The 23,379-nt window shown below is 34.3% G+C and overlaps 1 pseudogene; it reads right to left on the reverse strand.

The window, feature by feature from the left end:
* Positions 1-1,554: 1,554 nt before the first annotated feature.
* LOC104874338 lies at positions 1,555-21,993 on the reverse strand (annotated as a pseudogene).
* Between the last annotated feature and the right edge of the window lie 1,386 nt (positions 21,994-23,379).

Raw genomic sequence — 23,379 nt, forward strand, 5'->3', positions numbered from 1 at the left:
AGATACCCAGCAGAGAAATAGCTGGGTCAAATAGAACCTCTAATCCTAGCTCTTTGAGGTATCTCCATATTGATTTCCACAGTGGTTCCACCAGACTACACTCCAACCAACAATGGAGAAGGGGTCTTTTCTCCCCCAAACCCTGCCAACATTTGTTACTGGTTGATTTATATCATCATCTTAATAGAAATAAATCCTTTAACAAAAATCCAAAACCCTTTGATATTGAAAATTCTGATGAAAATGGGTAAAGGAGAACCTTACTTTATATTGATAAAATCCTTTATGACAAACACGCTCCCAGTATTATATTAAAATGGAGAAAAATGAAAGAAGTCCTCTTAAAATTGGGTTCAAGACAAGGGCGTCTACCCTAAGTATTATTGTTAAATATAGTACTCAAAAATTTACACAGAAAATCAGGTAAGATGTAGAATTAAAAGTTTTTTTCATTAGTAAAGGAAAAGTTCAAATTATCTTTGTTTGAAGATAATGTGATCCTTCATATGCAACCATCAAGAAACTCTATGAGAATACCCTTAGAGGCTAAAAAGAGGTTCAGCAAAGTAATAGAACTGAAAATAAATACACAAAATCAATAGTCTTCCTATACACTGACAGTGAATCCATTGAGAAAGAAATCAGGAAAATACTTTAATTCACAATAGCTTTAAAATGTTAAATTACCTTAAAAGGGATATAAAATTTTTCTGAAGTGAAAATGATATTTCTCTTAAAAAAGATTGAAGACTATTAAATGAAAATGTATCTCCTGTTCTTAAATAGAAAAAAAAAACATTGTCAAAATGTCCATATTACTAAATGATTTAAAGGAATTTCAATCAAAATATCATCAACATTTTCACGTAACTATTAAAAATAGTTCTAAGATTTATATGTAACCAAAAGAGATTCTGAGGAAGCACAGCAGTAGAGTGAAAAAAACTCAAGGCAGAAGCATTGTAATCTGGACTTCAAGTTACATTTCAAAGCTACAGTAGTAAAAACATCATGATACTGGCATCAAAACTGATATGTTGGCAGACAGAATAAAGGATGCAGAATCAAATCGCAGCACCTTCAGCTCTTTTATTTTTTGCAATAGGGCCAATAATTTACCACAGAAAAAGGAGACATTCTTTTAAATGAATGGCATTCAGAAAATGATACAAAGAATATGCAGAAGATTCAATCTAGACCCATGTCTCCCACCAGTTTTCAAATCAAATCAATATGGATTACAGATGTAGATGTTAAAAAAAGAAACACTGATTTCACTGGAAGAAAAAATTGCTGAAACTTTTTTTTCTGCAGAACAAATTTAATGATCATCTAAATGTAGTATATGTAGAAAATACAGAAATGTTCACTCAGAATATTAACTCAAGATAAAATCCACACTTTTCAAGCATTTAATATTTTACATGTTTTACAGGCAAGACATTTAAATTATACTTACTTCTGTTACTGATTTCACATTTTCACAAAAAGATAAAAATACTGAAATAAAGCAGTTCTCTGAAATAAATGAAAGCAACACATTGGAAAATTTCTTTAGCTCTCAACTTTAATGGCTGAAGATACCACACAGACTTATGCAATTTCTTCATATTTATATGTTCTCTTTATGAATGTGTCCATAAGTCTTAAGCTGGAGATGCTTAGTAGTCCTTGTACTGAAGACAGCAGTGTAAGGGGAAAGCAGAGAGAAGAACTTGTGTGCAGCTTTCCAAGCTGTCTTCCTGAAATACCACACCAGGGGATAGAATTTGTATTACACATTTCCAAGACCAGATCCATAGTCCTTTCACTGCGGTTTATTATTTTACAAGTAATATGGAAAAGTGCTTCTAGGTTTACAGTGTCTGGGATTGCCCTTAAAGACAACCTAACATCTCCATAACATGGAGCCATTCTTTGACGTTGGCTGACTTATAACTTGCCCTTTCACCTAGATTTGTCTTCCCTACTATATCCAATTTTCCAATTTCTCCTTTAATGATACCTGCTTTTTCTGCAGACTCCTTCTTGGGTTTTAGGCAATATAAGTACTGGCATGTATTTGTTGGCTGCAGACATGCTTTTGACTCAAATGTGGACATACATTCTCCAGCTTGGTTGACTGAATTTAATTCTGTTACATTGTACATTATAGGTGGCTCCAATGACAGTTTCTCCGTAAACATGGGTGAGGTTGTAATATTCTTATCCTGAGCTTCAAGTAATACTTCATCATTCTCTGCATTGTAAAATTTGTTTTTCACTTCCAGTGGTTTGAGAACCTGAAATTTGAAGAATTTTCCAAAGTACATTTTTTTCCTCCACCCTGAGTTATATAACTCATGGCAGATACCAAGATGTGTGTTCCAATTCCCCTTACTTCATGGTGTATGACATCATTGGTACAATAATCAGGTTTAAATTCAGCCACTGCGGCATTGGAAGCTGAAAAGATTTACATGCTGAGAACTTGTCTGAAGATCAGCTTTTACCAGTATCTTTTACAACTTGATTGCTAACATTATGAACACTGATAAAATTGGAGAAGAGCTCTCCCTAAAGTATATTCCCAAAATTTTGTGGTAAATATTTCTCCCAACTTTAAAATTTCTGCATAAATAGCTTTACTATCATTTATCTCTAAATCTTAGAAATGTATTTTCTTCACACAGGCCTATTTTGGAGATATGAAAAATCCTACATTATATGATGTTTGAATTTATGATTTTTTATCGTAAATCATGTAAAACTAATAATCGGTAGTAACCATACAGTGAATTTTGATATTTTACCTTTCCTAGGATTAGCAATATGCAGTATATGATGCTAGATATTGGTCATGAACCATGTGATCATGAAAAGCATCAATGCTAAAACATTCTATTTCATATGTTAGATATAATATATGCATTTTCACTTAAAATAGCAGTTATGATGAGTTTATTATAACACAATCCCATTACACATGGAGGAAAGTTTTTATATACAATAGCATTAATCTTAAATTGGCAGAAAAAAAGATAGGAGAATGTATTATATTCTATTATGGCTGATCAATTACAATAAAAAAGAACACTGTGGTACTAGTGAAGAAATAAAAATATAGATCAATGGAACAGAATAGACTGCAGCCACAAAGAAGGATAAACTTGAGACATTTATAGGTAAATGGAACCACCTAGGGAACATACTTCTAAGTGAAATAAATCAGATATGCATGTGTAAATATTTCATTGTTTCTCTGTTGTTAGCAAATAGAAGGGTAAATAAGGACCAAAATGTATAATAGATATTGTGAAATAGAAAGAAAATATTCAAGAAGGGAAATGAGAGAGGGGAGGAAGGGATGTAACAGAAAAAGAGAAAAGAAAGATAAAATGTAAACAAAGCTCTTGTAAATAAAAAGGGTGAAAGGAATAGAAGGGAGGGGAAGGGAATGGGGAAAATAAGAATCAAGATATATCATATACAGGTACAAATTCCATGTGATGAATGCAATCATTATGTCTTTCTAAATTGTACCAATAAACTTATTTTTTTGACACAAAGAGTAGATCTCAGAAATACACTTACAAAAAATGCAATTGATTGTAATCAAAGTGCAAAAGTAATTCAAGATAGAAAAAATAGTCTTCTCAATAAATGGCAGTAAGACATATTATCTTCTTTAGCAACTGGAAAATGTAAACTTAGATCTATACTCTGTTAAGAAATCTTAACTGAAAATGATATAATAAATCAAACTTTTAGACAAAATAGAAGAAAAACTTAAAACTAGGGTTAGAAAAAATAGCTGTTAAATTTGTCATTGTAACTACCAATGAAAGGGATAATTTTCTTCCTTCTCAAAACTTAAAAATTTTATTCTATGATATCCTATGTGTACATATTTAAAAGATAAGCTATAGACTAGCAGAATCCATAAGTCACAAATCTGAAGTGGAATAATGTCTAGAATGTTGGAAAATTCTCAATACTCAACAGAGACAAAAATATTAAGTGAAATTTCACTGAAGAAGATGGTAAATGGACATAGGATAACTGTATCACTAGATGCATGCTAAAAATGTAAAATAAGTCTATAAGGAGTTATAACTATACTTGAATCAGTTCAATAAAATAAAAATATGACAGAACAAAAGCGTATAAGGAACCAAAAATCTGAATACCTATCATATTACTATTGAAAATGCAAGGTAGAACAGATACCCTGAACGGTTTATTGATTTGCTAGAAAATTAATCACACAAATTTCATAAAACTCAGCAATAGAATTCTTCTTTAATTATACCAGAAAAATTATGTTCATTCAAAAATTTACACTTGAATGAAATATTATATTTTTAAATTATAGTAAAATATACACACTAATTTCACCATACTCAATATGTTGAAGTATGCAGTTTGTTGGCATTCAGCAATTCACTTTTTACAACTATTACCATCATCCATATTCAGTATTACATCTTTGAACACAAAAACTATGTACACAATAAACATTAACTCCTTGTTTCCCTCTCTCCCCAATCCCTGGAAAACAACATTCTACATTTTGTCTCTGTGAATTTGGCTACTTTAGGCCATTATTCACTCATTAATTTTATTGGTATAATTTGGGTATACAATATGCTGACATTCATTATTGAGTATGTGTACCTTTACACAATATATCTTAACTATTCTATTTTCCCCCATTCCCCTGCCATCCCTTCAACTCCTCAACCCCTCCCTAATTACAAAGACTTTGTTTCCATTTTTGCTTTTCTCATATTTATTCCTCTCCCTTCTTTCCTTTCCCCTACCACACCCAATTCCCCTTCCCCTTTAGACCTTTTATTTCACATTATCTTTTAGTTGTTATTTACCTTTCTTATTACCTTCTTTAGTTCTTTTTTGTATTATACCTTTTAGTTCTTACATACACTATTTCTCACACCAGAAACTGTTCAATATTTACAAATGTGTGTCCTATTTATTTCACATAAGAGTATCACCTTAATGTGTGCACATTTAGCTGTAAAAGTCTCTAGTTTCTCACTCTTTGTGGCTGAGTAGTACTTCATTTTATTTTTAAAAATACATTTTCTTAATCCAATCTCCAGTTGAAAGGCAAATGGGCAGTTTCCAAGTGTTAGCCACTACAAAATGTGCTGCTGTGAACCTGGCACATATATTGCTGTGGTATGATCCTTTTCATTATTTTGAAAGATACTGTTCTATGCAGAAGTGTTTTTAATAAGAAGAGATCCCTTTTGTTGATTTGTTGTTCTAGTTCATGGGCAACTGAGGTTTTGTTCATAAAATCTTTTCCTCCACCAATGTCTTCAAGAGTTCTACCTAACCTCTCTTCCAGCTACTTCTGTGTTTCTGTTTTAGTAGATAGATCTTTAATCTATTTTGATTTTAGTTTAGTGCATCATGAGAAATATAGGTCTAGTTTTAATCTTTGGCAATTTGAAACCCAATTTTTCCAACACCATTTATTAAAGAGGCTACCTTTCCTCCAGTGAGGGTGTTTGGCTCTTTTGTCAAAGATGAGGAGGCTGAGTGTGTCTGAAATTGTTTTTCCATCTTCTAATATGTTCCACTGATCTTCAGGTCTCTTTCTTTGCCAGTAAAATGCTGTTTTTATCACAGTAATTTTGAAGTAAACTTTTAAATTCATGATTGTGATACTCCCTACCTTGTCTTTGTTGCCTAGAATTTCTTTTGCTATTCTAGTTCTCTTCTTGTTCCAAATGACTATTTGGATTTTTTTCTCAAGGTCTGTTAAGTATATGGTTAGAATTTCAATTGGGATTGCACTGAATCTATATAGCCATTTTACAAGTATTCCCATTTTCACTATATTGGTTCTTTCTACCCAAGAGCAAAGTTATCTTTCCATTTTCTAATATCATCTTTGATGTCTTTCTTTAGAGTGCTATAGTTTTCAGATTAGAGGTCTTTGATTTCTTTCATTAGATTGATTTCTAGGTATTTCATTTCTGGGGATGCTATTGTTAAAGGAGTTTTTTCTCCAGTTTCTCTTTCAGTGAGCCTGTTGTTCAAGTATAGGAAAGCTATTGATTTTTTGTGTTTTGAATTTATATTCCCATCTCTCTTTCATCCTCCATTTCCTCTATCCCATTTTTTATTTTTACAGATATTATTTGTCTTAGCTCATGCTTTGGCATATAAGGTTTACATTAATTGGTGTTGTTAGGTTCCTGTATGTGGCATACATTTATTCTCCTTATTTTCCCTAATCTCCCCTTTTGTCCACCCTTAGTGTTCACTTATGTTCTCTTGAACATCTGCCTTATTGCAAGAGATTCATCCCCATTTCCCCTTTATATTCATCATTTATTATTGTCTTTATTTTTAATTTGCCTTACTCAAATGAGAGATTCCATACAGTATTTAAACTTGTGTATCTGATTTTTTCACTCAATGTTATATTTTTCAAGTGGATTCACTTACCTACACATGTCTCAAATTTGTCATTCTTCATTATATATAGATATCGCATTTTTTTATTAAATTATCCATTGATGTGTATATAAGCTGCTTCAGGGATGTAGCTATTATGAGTTCTGTGGCTATAAACATTGGTATGCATGTATTACTTTAGTATAACAACTTAAGCTGTTTGGGGAATGCACCCAGCAGGGGGATACATTGTTTATATGGAATTTGAAATATAAAAATATAAAATAAAAAAATAGTACAAAGAAACATCAGAACTAAACCAAACCTGTGAACAAATGAACTTAGTGAATGTCTATAGTGTTCCACCTCACAACATCAGAATACATATTCTTCTTAGCTGTACATTGGATGTTTTCCAAAATAGACCACATAGCAGCCCATAGAACATGCTTAAGGAAATGCAAACAAATTAAAATTATCCCATATATATTATTTAACCACAGAGCAATGAAACTGAAAATCAGCAGTAGAAGAAACCACAAAAAACCCTTAAACACATGAAAATTAAATAACACTCCCTGAACAACCAATGGGTTACAGATGAAAGCAAAGAAGAAATCAAACAATGTATATAATTAAGTGATAATGTCAATACAACATACTCACACATATGCTGTGCAATGAAAGCAGTTGTATGAGGGAAATTTATGGTGGTAAATTCTCACATCAGGAAAACAATATGAGTTCCAAAAAAACAACCTAATGTTGAACCACTAATATCTAGAAAAAGAACAAATCAAGCTCAAAGCTCATAGAAGGGAGGAAATTATAAATGTCAGAGCATAAATTAATGCTGTTGAGACTAAGAAAACAATATAAAGAATCAATGAATTAAATAATTGGTTGTTTGAAAGATTAGATATTAATTAATAGACTTTTAGGCAACCTTATCCAAAAAAGATAAAAGACTCAAATTTATGCAATTGGAAATGAAAAGGGTGCAATCACAATATATCCTACAGAAATCCAGAAGAACATCAATACCTGCTTGGAGAACCAATACTCTAATAAGAGGGAAAACACAAGCAATGGACAGATTCAAATATATATTTTATATATGAATTTACAAAGCTGAATCAAGAAGATGTAAAAAGTCTAATAATCCAATATCAAGTTCAGGTCCTGACAGTTTCACTGCTGAATTGTATAATAAATTTAGAGAATATTTAATGCCACTACTTTTCAAACTCTTCAGTGAAATTAAAAGGGAAGCAATACAACCAAATTCATTTATGGAAGTTAGTATTACTCTGATACCAAAACCAGAGAAAGATCAAATTACAAGGCCAAGGATTTAGCTCAGTGGTTCTGCTACCTGCCTTTTAAGAACAAGGTGCTGAGTTCAATCCCCTGTACAACAAACAAACAAATAAATAATAAAACTACAGGACAACCTCCCTAATTAAAATAGATGCAAAAATCCTCAATAAAATACTAGCAAACAGAATGCAGCAAATCATCAAGAAGATTATACACCATGCCCAAGTAGGATTTATCCCAGGGATTCAAAGATGGTTCAACATATACAGATGAATAAATATAATACACCATATTAACAGATCCAAAGACAAAAACCACATGATCATCTTAATAGATGCAGAAAAAGCAGTTGAAAAAGTCTAACATCCATTCATTATAAAAACCTCACAGAAAATTGGAAGAGATGGACTTTATCTCAAAATGATAAAAGCCATCTATGACTAGGCAACAAATAATATCATACTAAATGGACAAAAACTGAAATCCTTCACTCCAAAATCAAGAACAAGTATGTACAATATCATCATTCATATTTGATTTACTTGTGGAAACATTAGCCATGGCAATTAGATAAGGGAAAGAAAGAAAAGGAATAAAGGTAAGGAACGAAGAAGCTAAATCATCATTATTTGTGTACGACATGATACTCTACATAAAAGAATCCAAAAACTTCACTAAAAGTTCTCTAATTTAATAACCAAATTCAGTAGTGTAGTTGAATACAAAGTCAACACTCAAAAATCAATAACATTCCTGTAAACAAATAACAAACACACTGTGAGTGAAATTAGGTAAAGAGTACCTTACATAATAGCACTGAAAAAATGAAATACTCAAGAATGAATCTGAAAAACGAAGTAAATGTACTCTGAAAAAAGGAGATCAAAGAGGATATCAAAAAATAGAAAGATATCTCTGGTTCATAGGTAGAAAGAACAAAAATTGTGAAAATGGCCATACTCTGAAAATTTACAGATTTAATGCAATCCCAATCAAAATACCACTAGCATACCCCACAGAACTAGAGAAATCATTCCTAAAATTTATTTGGAATCAGAAGAAAACTAGAAGAGCAAAAACAATAGTGGGCCACAAAGGAAAGTCAGGAGCATCACAATACCTGACTTGAAATGATATTACAGAGCTTCTGTGATTAAAAAGAGCATTGTACTGGCAAAAAAATTTACCTGAGGATCAATGGATCAGATTGAAAGATACAGAAACATCAGAAGCACTTAGACACCTTCTATTTGACAAAGTGGCCAAACATGTTCACTGGAAGAAAGAGAGGCTCTTTGATAAATAGTGCTGGAAAAACTAGCTTTCTATACACTGAAGACTAAAATTAGATCCATGTCTCACTATGCATTTAAATAAAAATCAAAATAGATCAATGACCTACATATTAAAACATAAACAGTAGATCTTCTGGAAGAGAAAATAGGTAGAATTCTTAAGGAGACAGGCAAACACAAAACTTCACGAAGAAAACCCAGTCCACACAGGAAATACTACAAAGAATCAACAACTGGGATTTCATCTTAATGAAAAGCTTTGCACAACAAAAGAAATCACTAACAGTGAAAAGTCAATCCACAGATTGGGAAAAACTTTAGCCAGTTCTTCCTCAGACAAAGGACTAGTATCTAGAACAGATAAAGAATTTTAAAAAATCAGACCCCTTAAATTTAAAGAACCAATCTAAAAATAGACATCCAAGATGAATACACACTTCTCAGATGAACAAGTAGAAATTACAAATAAATATATAAAAAATGTTCCACATCATTGGTCATTTGAAAGATGCAAATTCAACCAATGCAGAGATTTCATTTCATGCCTGTAAAAAAAGCTTTTATCAAGAATTCAACCAATAGTAAATGCTGGTGGAGCAGTTCCTCAGACAAAGGTCTACTATCTAGAATATATAAAGAACTAAAAAAGTAAGACCCTCCCAAATATAAAGATTCAATTCAAAAATGGACATCTGAAATGAACAGATACTTCTCAGACAAGGAAATAATAGCAGCAAATAAATATATGAAAAAACGTTCAACATCAGCAGTCATTCAAGAGATGCAGATGAAAACACTCGGATTTCATCTCACCCCCAAAAGAATGGCTGCTATCAAGAAATTAATCAATAACAAATGTTGGTGGGGTTGTGGGGAGAAAGAAACCCTTCTTCATTGTTGGTACGAGTGCAGACTTGTGCAACCACTATGGAAATCAATATAGAGATAATTTAAACAAGTAGGTGTAGAAGTTCCATTTGACCCAGCTATTCCTCTGCTGGGTATCTTACCAAAAGAATTAAAAGAATCATACCACAGCAATATATGCTCACCGATGTTTATAGCAGCACAGTTTGTAATAGCTAAAACTTGGAAACAGCCCAAGTGCCCATACACTATAGACTGGATAAAGATGTGGTTTTTCTATAAAATGGATTATTCAGAAGAATGAGACACTACAGACATCTATAGCTAAATGGATGATATTGAGGCCATACTCTTCAGTGAAATAAATGGGATACACATGTGTAAATACTGAATAGTTTCTCTTTTGTGAAAAACTAAAGTGTAAGTAAGGTTCAAATTGTATAATTGATAATGTGAAAAGGAAGAAAAGAGCTAGAGGAATAAGGGAAGTGGGAAAGGTAGAGGAAAGGAAGGAAGGGGAAAGAAAAAGTATGAGAAAAGGACAAAATGGAAACAAAGTCTTTGTAAATAGCGAAGGGTGGAAGGTGTGAAGGGAGGGCAGGGATATGGGAAAAAATTAAGTACCAAGATACATCATGTAAAGGTACAAGTTCCCAATGATGAATGTGACTGTACTGTATACCTAGAAAGTATCAATAAACTCAAAGAAAGAAAAAAAACCCAATAAATGCTGAGGAGGCTGTGGGAAAAAAGGAACCCTTCTCCACTCTTATTGGGTGTATAGACTGGTGCAATTGCTGAGGAAATCTGTATGGATTTTCCTCCAAATCTAGGATTAATGGTCCCATTTGACCCAGCTATCTCCTTTCTGGTTATCTTCCCAAAAGAATTAAAAGCATCATACCACGGTATTATATGTGCCCACACTGCTTATAGTGGCACGGTTTTTAACAGACAAATCTTCAAACCTTGTTTATACATTCTTTAGTTGTCATATCTTTTTTATATAATGAAGTACTATTCAGCCACAAAGAAGGAAAAACCAGAGATATTTCTAGGTAAATCGATGCACCCGGAGTCTATAATCTTAAGTGAAATAAATCAGAAACATGTGTAAATATTACTTTGTCTCTCTGGTGTGACAAACTGAAAATATGAATAAGGACCAAAATATACAACAGATATTGTGAAGAAGGAAGAAATTATTCAAAATTATACCGTGTGAGATACTTCATTAATAGTTAATGTGTTTTATGCAAAAACATATATTATGAAATGAATTCAGATAGATTAGCCTTTGCAAATACGTCCTTTTAAGATCATGATACAGTGTGTTTATAATTGTTATTCTCTATTTTTGTTATGAGAAATTATTTTTCATGGAACTGTTTTTATATTTTCTTTATTAGCATCTAATTGTATTACATTAAAATAATAAAGAAAAACACCGAAGCGGTCAAGTTTCAGGTAATCCAATATACCTGTGCACTACAGAAGCTAAATCAATTGTTATTAATTCTAAAAACATTGAGCAAGAATGACTAATATAATAAAATTTTGTTATAACTAGTGCTTTTCACATTTTTATATCCACTGTTATACAAATATGTCTATATATGTCTAAGCTCGAGGTGGTATTATTATGGCATAAATGTTAAGGAATAAAGTGAATAACAGTTACCAAACCCTGTTTGCATAGTAGTCATTCTCTAATATGAAAAATAAATAAGACTATATAGTACCTCATTAAGTGATGTGAAAAATGTGCAAAGGAAAACCAAGTTTAGGAAGACTCATTCCAGAATAAAGTAAGAAAACAATATATTTTGGGGATTCTCTTTCAAAGAAAAATGAAAATCTGTAGAAGCAGCTGGCTCTGATGAAAATAAAAGCAATGTAAGCAAGCATGTTTAATAGATTTTGCTATCCAAATTCTTTCTTTCTCCTTTAGGGTAAGTGTTCTATTGCAAATTATATAAAACAATCTGTTCCTATTCTGTTATGAAGATATTTTATGATTTGCATTTTTATCAATGTATGCCTATACTTCTTCATAATTATATTCATTTTGCGAAATTGGTATGTAAATAGAGTATATCTGGTTATTTTTTGATTCCGTTTCTCCAACTCCTTAGCCCTCACAATTCCCTTCCCTATCATAAAAATATGCCTTTTGTTTCCTACATCTCTCTTTTATTTTATTATTTTTATATTTATGTATTAGGTTTCTAATTTAAGAAAACCATGCAGTGTTTAACTTTTGTGTTTGATTTACCACAACATTATAGTCTCAAGTTCCATCCATGTTCCTGCAAATGACATGATTTCATGCTTCTTTATGGATGGTATATATAATTTTCCTTACGATTTGTCTATTGATGAGAATTTAGAATGTTTCCAGAGGTTAGCATTGGTTGTTTGTATGGCTATAAACATGGGTATGCATATATCACTATAGTATATCTAAATCTTTTGGCAATATATTCAGGAGAAGCATAGGTGGTATAAATGGAATTTCCATTTTTAAAGTTTGAGAAAGCTTTATACTAGTTTTATACATTCTCACAAACAATATAGAAGGATTGTTATCCAAATACTTAATAATTGTGTCTGTGAATTTAGTGTTAAAATTGATAAAGACAAAAATTTTTCCAAGTTTTATAAACTTTTTGGAGTAAATACAATGTAAATAAATTTCAATATTTAGTGTCAAATAGAGTGTGTTTAAAATCTTAAATTATACAATTTAAACTTTCAACCTTCCAAATGAGATATGTCTGCAATATATGCATGAAAATACTCATTTACCATATATCCACTTGAGACTCAATGTTTCTGCTTCTTACACATATTTCCTGGCCCCTACAGTTTTTTAGGGCCCCTACACTTTTGAGCTAGTAGGTCACCCACCACACGAGTTTGCTCTTGGTTGATTAGGTTGGTAGCATTAAGGAAGACTGTTGGGGACCATCACCAGAGGGGTGGATGTTGCTGATTGTTCTGGGGAATATACAGGACATAGCCCCTCCTCCCCGCTTACATTTTAGGTATACATTACATTCACATTCAACATTGGGAATTTGTACCTGTGCATAATATAACTTGGTCCTTGTTTCGTTCCCCCATTCTCCTTCCCTCCCTTCCACCCCTCCTTACTTATATAGGTTTGTTTCCATTTTTTCTTATTTCCTCATATATTTTCTTTCCCTTCTTTCCTTTCCCTTTCCTCCCCGCTACTTCCCCTTCCTATTTGGATCTATTCTTCCTATTTCACATTATCTATTGTACATTTTGGTCTTCCTTTACACTTTCAGTTTCTATCCAAAGGAAAAATACTTGGTATTTACACATGTGTATATGATGTATTTCACTTAAGAGTATGGTCTCAAATTGATACATATTGAAGATATACTTAAGTGAAATAAATAAGTCACACGTGTAAATACTGAATAGTTTCTCTGATGAGAATAAACTGTAATAGTACATAAGATCCTAATGAGATAACTGACATTGTGAAATGGGAAGAAAAGGGCTAAATGTGTAGGGAATGTGGGAAGGGTAGGGGAAATGAAATAAGGGAAAAGAAAAAATGTGAGAAAATGAAAAGATGGAAATAAAGTATTTGTAAGTGGGGAGGGGAGGAGGGCGTGAAGGGAGGGCAGGTACAAGGGGAAAAAATGAGAACCAAGACCTCTCATGTAGAGGTACAAGATCCCAATAATGAATGTAACGGTACTGTATACCTAAAATGTACCAATAAACTCAATCAAAAAATAGTATGGTCTCAGTGTGCATACATTTAGCTATAAATGTCTTTGGTTTATTGTTCTTTATGGCTGAGTAGTACCTCCATTTTATTTAAAAAAATACATCTTGATTCAGTCAACAGTTGATGTGCAATTGGGCTGTTTCTGAGATTTAGCTATTACAAACTGCTGCTATAAATAAGGGTATGCATATATCACTGTGGTATGATTCTTTTAATGCTGTTGGGAAGATACACAACAGGGGAATAGCTGGGGCAATTGGAACATCTAATTCTAGTTTTTCAAGTAATAACCATACTGATTTCCACAGTGTTTCCACAAGTCTACACTCACTCCCATCTCCAGTAAGAGTTTTCCCCACAACCCTGATAGCATTAGCTATTGGCTGATTTCATGATAGCAGCCATTCTTTCTGGAGTGAGGTGGAATCTCAGCATTATTTTCATTTGCATCGCTCTAATGACCAGTGATGTTGACCATTTTTTCATTTTTATTTGCTGTTTCTACTTCTTGGTCCAAGAAATGTCTGTTCATTTCAGATGCCCATTTTTGGATTAGATTTTTTAATTTGGGAGGTCTGACTTTTGAAATTTTTTTGTATATTCTAGATAATAGACCTTTATCTGAGGAACAGCTATTAAAGGTTTTTCCCATATTGTGAGTTGTTTCTTCAGTCTTGGTGGTTTCTCTCACTGTATAGAAGCTTTTAAATAAGATCCCTGTTCTTGATTTTTTGTGCAAGTTCATGTGTGCCTCAGGTTTTGATCATAAATCTTTTCTTGCACCAATGTCTTCAAGAATTCTACCTAATATATCTTCTACCAGTTTAGTGTTTCTGTTTTAATATTGAGATCTTTGATCCATCTCACTTTTAGTTCAGTGCATGGTGAGAGATCTGGTTCTAGTGTTTAGTAAGTCAAACCAAATTTTTTCATTAGCATTTTCATTCAAGTGGCTATCTTTACTCCAGTGAGGAGGTTTAGGTCCCTTGTCAAAGATGAGGTGGCTTTCTCTGGAATTGTTTCTGCATCCTCTAATCTCTTATTGATCCTTGGGTTTGTTTCATTTCCAGTACTATACTCTTTTTATCACAGAAGCTTTGGTGTATAGTTTCAAGTAGGGGATTGGGATACTCTTTGCCTTGACTTTGTTACATGGAATTTCTTTTGCTATACTAGGTGTCTTCTTCCTCCAAATGAAGTTTTTGACTTTTATTCTCCAGTTTTGTGAAATATGTTGTTGGAATTTCAATCAAATTTACGCAGAATCTATAGAGCAATTTTGGAAGTATGGCCTTTTTCACTATATTTGTTCTTTCTACCCAAGAGCAAGGGATATCTTTCCATTTTTTATATCCTCTTCAATCTCTTTTTTCATAGTGATGTAGTTTTCAGAGTAGAGATCTTTATTTTTCTTTTGTTAGACTGATTCCTAGGTATTTCATTTTTCTTGATGCTATTATGAAATGAGTTCTTTCTCCAGTTTATATCTCAGTGAGTCTCTTGTTAATGTACAGAAAAGCTATTGATTTTTGTGTGTTGACCTGGTATCCAGCCACTCTACTGAATGTGGTTATTAAGTCTAGAAGACTTTCGGTGAAGTTATTGGAGTCTTCTATACAGAATACTATGTCATCTGCAAATAATGACAATTTAACTGCTTTATTTTCTATATCTATTTCTATAGTTTTTCTCTTGTCTAATTTCTGTGGCTAATGCTTCCAGAAGTATACTGAACAGGAAGGATGATATTGGACATCCTTGCATTTTTCCCTAATTTTAGTGTGAAAGATTTCAATTTTTTACCATTTGGTATGATGTTGGCTGTTGAGTTTTCATGGATGGCTTTTATGAGGTTGAGATAAAGACCACCTTTTCCAATTTTCTGAAGGGTCTTTATCATGAATGGGTGTTGGATTATATCAAACACTTTTTCTGCATCTATTGAGATCATATGTTTGTCCTTGGCCTTGTTAATACAGTGTGTTACATTTATTGATTTGCTTATATTGAACCATCTTTACATCACTGGGATGAATCCTACTTGATCAGATTGTGTGGGACTTCTGCATGCTGCTTACCCATATCTCATTGAGGATTCACATCTATGTTCACTAGAGGTATTGACCTGTAGTTTCTTTCTTTTTTTTTTATCTTGTTTTGTTTTGGTTGAGTCTTCTTTTGCTTTGGGGATCAAGGTGATGCTTGCTTCCAGGAATGAATTTTTGAGTACTGCTTCCTTTTCAATGTCATTGAACAGTTTAAACATTAGTGGCAATAACTCTTCTCTAAATATCATAAAATTCAGCAGTGAAGCCATCAGGACCCAGGATTTTCTTTGTTGCTAAATTTTTATTTACATTTTCGATTTTGTTGATGATATTGGGTTATTTAGAATTCTTACAACTTCTGAGTTAAACTGTGGTATTTTATATGCATCTAGAAATCTATTTCTTCTGTGTTCCACATCTAATTGAAGTATAAGTTTTTGAAGTAGGTATTGATGATTCCTGATTTCAGCTTGATCTACTGAATTTCACCCTTTTCATTCCTAATTGCATGGATTTAGGACTTTTCTTCTTTTTGATAAGGTTGGCTAATGCTTTGTCAATTTTGTTTTCTTTCAAAGAACCAACTTTTGACTTCATTGATTTTTTTGTATCATTCTCTTTTTCTCTATTGCACTGATTTTCCTCTGATCTTTATAATTCCCTCCATTGTACAAGCTTTGGATTGTTTTGCTCTTCTTTTTCTAGAAGCTTGAGGTTGAGAAGCAATAGGTTGTTTATTTGACTCACTCTGTTTTCCTAATATGGGCATTTGCTGCTATGAATTTCTCTCAAAGGACTGCTTTCATTTTGTCCTGAAGATTTCAGAACACAATGTTATATTGGCATTGTTATTTAATTGTAGAAACTGTATAATTTATTATTTAATTTCCTCTATATCTCATTGGTTGTTCAGGAGAGTGTTACTCAATTTCCACGTGTTAATGATACTTTTGTGGTTTCTTTTGCTATTAAATTCTAATTTCATCACACTATGGTCTGAGAACATACAGGGCATAATTATTTTTTTAATTTACTTTAGCATGTTCCATTACCTAATATCTGATCTATTTTGGAGAATGACATTTGTGCAGCTGAGAAGAATATATATTCTGATGTTGTGGAGTGAAACAGGGTGTAAACATCTGTTATGTCCATTTGTCCAAGAGTTTGGTTGAGTTTTAGTATTTTGTTTTTGATATTTTGTTTAGTTGATCTGTCTATTTGAGACAGTGGGGTACCACTACTATCGAATTATTGCTTATTTGATTTTTTTATTATTTTGTTAGTATTTTTATTGTAGTTGGGTGCACTAGTATTTGTTGCATACATATTTATGAGTATGACTTCATCATATATTGTTTTTTTTACAAGGACGTAGTGACCTTGTTTGTCTCTCTTAATTATTCTTGGTTTGAAATCCACTTTGTCTGCAAATAGGATATGTACCCCTGTTTTTTTCAGGGTTCTGTAGCATGGAGTACTGTTTTCCACCCTTTGACTTTCAGTCTATGCATTTCTTTTTTAATTAAGTGTGTTTCTTATATGCAGCATATTTTTGTATCTTGCTTCTTTATCCAATTTTCTACATTTCTTTTGATTGCTGAATTGAGACAATTAACACTGATTGTTATAACCAAAATGTATGAACTTATCCTTGTCATGGCATTTTCCTGTTGTTGAATTTCCCCTCTTTGCATTTAATTTCTTGCCTTACCTGATGGATTAATTTCATTGGTCTTCATGGAGATGTGACCCTCACCATCTTTTTCTAGGATATTGTTTAGAATTTTTTGGAGTGCTTGTTTGGTATTTATGAAGTTCCTCAGGTGTTTCATGTCATGAAAGTATCTTGTTTCTACATCACATCATTGAGTTTATTGGTACTTTTTATATATACAGTACAGTTACATTCATCATTGGAATCTTGTACCTTTAGGAAAGATCTTGGTTCTCATTTTTCCCCATACCCCTGCCCTCCTCTCCATCAATTTTGAAATCAAGTTTTGCAGAGTAGCTCAAACTGGATTGGAGGTTATTTTCTTTTGGGTTTAAAATACTTCAGTCCAAAGTCAGGTGTGGTGGTGCACACCTGTAATCCCTGCACTCGGGAGGCTGAGGCAGGAGGAGTACTGTGAGTTTTGAGACCAGGCTGAGCTACATAGTGAGTTCCAGGTCAGTCTCAGCTATGTAGTGAGATCCTGTCTCAAAAAAAAAGAAAGACTGGATTGGAGGTTATTTTCTTTTGGGTTTAAAATACTTCAGTCCAAAGTCAGGTGTGGTGGTGCACACCTGTAATCCCTGCACTCGGGAGGCTGAGGCAGGAGGAGTACTGTGAGTTTTGAGACCAGGCTGAGCTACATAGTGAGTTCCAGGTCAGTCTCAGCTATGTAGTGAGATCCTGTCTCAAAAAAAAAGAAAGAGAGAAATACTTCAGTTCTTCTTGAGTTAAGAGTTTGTCTTGAGAAGTCTGCTGTGATTCTGATGGGCTCTCCTTTGTAGATGATTTTTTTTTCTTTACACTAACTGCTTGTAATGTTTTGTTTGTGTTGGGTAAGAAAAGAAAAGAAAAGAAAAAAGAAAGAAAGAAAGAAAGAAAGAAAGAAAGAAAGAAAGAAAGAGAGAAATACTTCAGTTCTTCTTGAGTTAAGAGTTTGTCTTGAGAAGTCTGCTGTGATTCTGATGGGCTCTCCTTTGTAGATGATTTTTTTTTCTTTACACTAACTGCTTGTAATGTTTTGTTTTTGTGTTGGGTTTCTGGAATCTTGACCATTACATGCATAGGTGTAGACATTTTTTAAATCACAGCTAGGTGGAGTTATGTATACCTCAATTATCTGCATTTAATTTTTTTTCTGCTGCTTCAGAGGAATTTTGCTATTACTTCTGTGAACATTTTTTAATTGTTATTTGCACTGTTGCCTGCTTTTTCATTGACTCCAATCTGACTTATATTATTCTTCTATGTATCATCTAGCAGGCATTGTATTACTATTGTGAACTTTATTTAAATGTTGTTTGCACTGTTGCCTGCTATTTCATTGACTCCAATCAGACTTATATTATTCTTCTATGTATCATCTAGCAGGACTTGTATTACTTCTGTGAACTTCTTAAAAATGTTGTTAGCACTGTTGCCTGCTTTTTTGTTGACTCCAATCAGACTTATATTATTCTTCTTTGTATCATCTAGCAGGTGTTGTATTTATTTCTCATAGTCCCTTGCTCTTTTTTTACCTTTCTTTGGGGGGTGGGTGTTTTCTGCCACCAGGGATTGAACTCAGGACCTTGCACTTGTGAAGGCAGGTGCACTACCACTGAGCTAAATCCCTGGCCCAGCCCTTGCTATTTTTAAGAAATCTTTCTTTTCATGTTTGCTAAAGACAATCCTATATTTTATATCTGAAATTTTTCCTCACATTCACTTATGCTATTGCAGAATCTTCCAATAGAATCTTTAATCTCCTGGATATCTGTTTGAATCTGTTTTATGGATTCCACTTATTTCCTATGCTGTGTTTCATAGATTTTATCATGTTCCTGGGCTCCTCTATTTTTTTAAATCTGTGTCTGCTTTAGAGTTATTAATCGTGTCTTTTACTATGGCTACCATCTCTGTTGTTTTCTGCAAAATTACTTCTTATTTCATTTTTCCAGATCCTCTTTTGTTGTCAGTTCATGGAATCCAGGTGGGTGAGTTTTGAATTGTTACATGTCACCTTCCGGATTTCCCTTTGGTCATCTAGAAGTCTGGATTTGTGTCTTGCTTCAGTGTCTTATCATTTCTGTTTCTTTGTATTGTTGAAGATTTTTGGTTTAATTCCTATGTGGCTGCTGGTAAATTGTTTATTGTAAGTATCTTTACTGCTAGTATTTAGAACTCAGGGAATAGCTACTTCTTGGGATTGTTTTAAAGGTATAGCTGGCCTTTGGTTTTGAGTCTGTAATTGTCCTTAAGCAATAGCAACCTTGGAATATTAGAAAGAACAACTGACTACAACAATCATGCCACCTTGGCCAAAGTAATAAAATCAGCATCAGTAATAGCATCAAACACAGCTTAGGAAATGAAAAATTGTGAAAGTATTATTCTGACACCTTTAATCACATTACCTAGATTCATGGAATACATCAAAATCAAGGACCAAACAGAAATGTGTTTACAATAAGTAAGCTCTTCAATTTAGTGGTTTCACCCTCATAGAAGAAGACTTAGAAGAAGTTGGGGGGGTTAAAGAAACAGAATGAGAAGGAGAAGTTCGAAATAGGGCTAGAGGACACAGGAGAATCACACAAACTGGGAAACTGGTGAAGAGAGGAGGAAAAAAGAGAAGAAAGGAACAAAAACCAGAATAAAACAAACTACAAGCAACAGGGAAATTAGAAACTGTATTAACACTCCTATAACAATAAGAACAATCAAGAAAAAAGCAGAATAGAGCAAAAGCAGGACCAAGAAAGAAAAGAAATGAAGAAAAGGGAAGTGAAAGAAAAGACAAAAATATGGGAAAAGAAAAAAGAAGCCTTCAAGGTATGTCTCTGTTGGTATACAACCTGGGTAGCAGCATGTGGAACTTAGTTAATCCCAGGGAACAAGCCATAGTTCACTGATATTCATGTTGGTTTCTGGCTGTAGTCCAGAAATGAGCTCCCTGACCTCCTGTGGGTTAGAATTCTACAAGGTTCTAGCACAGGTTTGAGCCACCATTCCCTAGTAGCATGTCTAGGATTGGTAGGAGGTGGTCCCAGCAATTCACCAACTGCTGTAATTCACTCTCCCAGTGGTCTTTAGTTTTCAACAAGCCTCAGAGCGGCCATCTCTCTGCTGCTCACCATTGCACCATCTTCCCAAGCTCATAGCAATGGCCTCTCTGGCCCCTAGTGATTCTGCTGCATGGATCTGGATCCCCATGTAGGGACAGAAGATTCCCTTATGGGCACAGGAGGCACAATAATCCTTGCATCCAAGATGGGAGACTCTCAGAAATTTCAAAAATTGCTAAGACTTTAATATTATTTACAAAAGATCTAATAGTTTTTTATTTTTAATTAGTAACCAGAATAATTCTTTTTCATTATATTTACTAGATGAATCAGAGTTTTCCCAGAGAATTTGATCTTTATGCTATGTCTTTTATTAAACTGAATGTGATAAATGACCAAGTGCAGAATGAAAAGAAGAAAAAGTTACCACTGAATCTTTAACAATTCCAGATAGTGTTAAATGGAAGAAATAGCCAGTGGTGATAGGAAGTATCTATTTTTAAAAATATATGTATAAATGCTCATAAAGTTTAAAATCACCAAAAGCTAGGCACACCTAATAGCTTTCAGCGAGTGAGTGATTGAATAAATTCCACAATACAAAAAGAACAAAATTTTTAATACAAAAAATAATTGAGATAAATCTCAAGGTAATCATGCTTGCAATAATAAGCCCATCCCAAAAAGCTACAGTCTGCATTTTCCCTTTATATTAATGGCACAGGAGAAAAAGAGACATAGTTATAAAAATAGCATGAAAATTTTTATGGTGATTGAATTCTTCCATATCTTTGCTATGGCAATGAATACTGAAAGATACATATGCGACAAATTACACAGAATTAAATAACACAAAGTATACCCAAACAAATAAACATATTAAAATGTGTGAAAGCTGATCAAAATCAGGAATCATATTAATATTAATATACTATTTTGTTGCACGTAATTTTGGGGTTTTTGTTGGTTTTATTTGTTGTTCTTGTTTTTTGAGAAAGGGTCTCACTATGTAGTTGAGACTCACCTGGACCTCACTGTGTATTCCAGGCTTATCTGAAACTCACAGTGATCCTCCTGCCTCAGCCTCCTGAGTGCTTGGATTACAGGCATGCACCACCATGCCCAGCTTAGTTTTGGAATTTTTAATTTTATTGGTACATTTAAGGTATATAATATAATGACTTCATCAATGGAAATGTACACCTTTATGCAATCGATCTTGGTTCTTCTTTTTTCCACATTTCCTTGCCCTTCCTACAACCCCTCCATCCCTCCCAAATGGATGGGAGGCTGCTTAGGCTGTTTCCAAGTTTTAGTTATTATAAATTGTGCTCCTATGCACAGGGGTGCACATATATCACCGTGGTGTGAGAGCAATTCCAGAATGGCTGAGCCAAGTGTGCCACACACACATCTACCAGGCTAGGGGATACTCAGAAGTTTGAGCATGCTCACTCTCATGCATTGAGACTGGCTTAGAGCTGGCTGAAGGACTTCCATTCCTCCTATCTGCTGCCTCCATCACTCGTCCAAATGATCAACCAATCATGTTATGTACCATATGCAGTGTCCCTCCCCTTGCTCCTCGACTATATGAGTAATTGTTCTGACTATTAAAAATGGAAGCATTCCAGAAACCTCCCCAAAGTCCGCTTGGTGATTGTGTGCCTCAGGTTCCTGATCCAAACTTCAGAACCTTAGCACAATCAGACAAACAAGTGGCACTGGAAAAGGTACTCTCGTATATGGGGTAAATATTGAAGAGTCGAGTGAATGATCCCCAAGGGTGTAAGTGATGGGTAATCTAAGTGATGATCAGCCAGCTCAGGCTGAAAGCACTCTTAAAAATGTGGGGCATGAAGGGCTCCCGCAAAAGGCTCTTAGAATTTTGGGAATTAGTCCTTCAGACCTCCCCGTAGATGGAGTCGACCGACACAGATGACCGAGAGGTCTGGGAGCATGCCATGCATAATGCACAGAGAGCTGAAAAGCACAGTGAGGTTCAGCTCCCCCTGGACTTCTTTCCCATAACCTCAGCAAGAGCTCAGTATTTGGACCCCTATGCGATCAAAGCCTCAGAAGCTTGGGTCTTGCAGGTCCCCTCTAATGACAAACAAAGGAAAAACTCACTTCAGGGACAAAGCAAAGATGGCAGCTCCTCCTCCCTGGGGCAAAATGGAGGTCATTGTTCCCCCATTTCCGCTTTCTTCTTTGGAGGCGGCCTCCGCCCCTCTGGTGAAAGATGAAGATTCTTCCACCCCACACAAATCCCCACATCTTCGGGAAGTACGTCATCACAAGGAGGCCACCTCTTCCAGTCCTTTATGGCGGCCCCCACCATGCTCACCACCATCTTACCAATCTCATGATTCCTCCTCTTCCTCGTCAGACACCAATGAGACCCTATCCTCCAGTGATGATGATCCTCATTTTAATGATGCCTTCTTCCAAAACATGTTTTAAAAAAATCTAAAAAAGGACCCCACCTCTCCAGGCCTATCCTGTCATGGTGGGCAACCCTGGGGTGGCACCCTGGATCCCCCATCTCCCCCCTGGCAAGAGACGCCGCTAATTCACTAGACCTTCAACAGCACATCCAGTCACATGGGGAATGCTTTAAGCCCTCTGTACTCAAGCACAGGGTGTTGCACCCCCTGGAACACCTAAGCCGGTCTCTAGACACATGTTAGTGGTCCTGCTTTGTGCTGCCCTCACTGCCAACTCAGGAAAGTTACCACCTGATCCCCCTTGTGTCACACAGTATGGCCCCTTGTCCCTAAACCCCCTATTTTGTTAGAGTGGACTGGAATTCTATTCTTCCCCATGTGTTTGACAATGATTCCAACTTTCACCCTTCCTTGATGGAGGGTAATTTTTCAACAGGCTCACCTAACTCTCTGGAACTCCA

This window comes from Fukomys damarensis, unplaced genomic scaffold, assembly GCF_012274545.1.
Source record: "Fukomys damarensis isolate Sample0158 unplaced genomic scaffold, DMR_v1.0_HiC HiC_scaffold_39, whole genome shotgun sequence".
NCBI lineage: Eukaryota > Metazoa > Chordata > Mammalia > Rodentia > Bathyergidae > Fukomys > Fukomys damarensis.